Below are 970 nucleotides of genomic sequence, written 5' to 3'. Positions count from 1 at the left end.
GATTAAATTTATTTATTAACGATTGGTTTATTTTTTAATTTTTTTTTTTTTTTTTGGTTAGTAAATTTGTATGAGAAGTTTCGTATTGTAAATTAAATAATAATAAATTGATTAAAATAAATCTATTTTAATTCAAACAAATGTATGTTTTTTAGTGAAATAAAAACTAGAATTCATTTATATAAATCTATCGAGAAACAAGTATATTCGCATAACTATTTATAATAGAAAAATGTAAATCTAATTCTTTCAAATTTTTCACTCGAAAATTTATATTTATATAAAAAAATTTTTAAAAAATATTTTCATTAAAACATATTATTATATAATTGAAAAAGTTATAAAAAACGTTTATAAAAATGAAGTGAGCTCAAAACACTAAATAACATAAAATTTTCAATTTATACAAATCGATATCCATTGTATCGATTCTGAATGGAATTAATCGATAAATTGTCGATAAAATATGCGACAGAGAAAAAATCTGATCATTGACGATGTTAGTTTTCCAAAAAATAAGAAAATTTACATAAAATTTTGTTTATACAAACTAACAAATTGTATCGAAAGATGAATCCAATACGACCATTTTTTACGATGTTAATTTTCCAAAAAATTAAATTTTGTTCATACAAACTAACAAATTGTGTCGAAAAATGAATCCAATACGACCAATTTTTACGATATTAATTTTCCAAAAAATTACGCTAAAATTTTATTCATACAAATTAACAAATTGTGTCGAAAAATGAATCCCATACGATTATTTTTTACGATATTAATTTTCCAAAAAATGACGCTACATAAAATTTCGTTCATACAAACTAACAAATTGTATCGAAAGATGAATTCAATACGACCATTTTTTACGATGTAAGTTTTGCAAAAAAATAAGGAACGTTACATAAAATTTCATTTATACAAACTTCCACGATTCTGAACAAAATTAATAGACAAATTGTTATTTAAG

The sequence above is a fragment of the Apis dorsata genome, unplaced genomic scaffold (assembly GCF_000469605.1).
Source record: "Apis dorsata unplaced genomic scaffold, Apis dorsata 1.3 scaffold_263, whole genome shotgun sequence".
Taxonomy (NCBI): Eukaryota; Metazoa; Arthropoda; class Insecta; order Hymenoptera; family Apidae; genus Apis; species Apis dorsata.
This window is presented reverse-complemented; position numbering follows the sequence as displayed.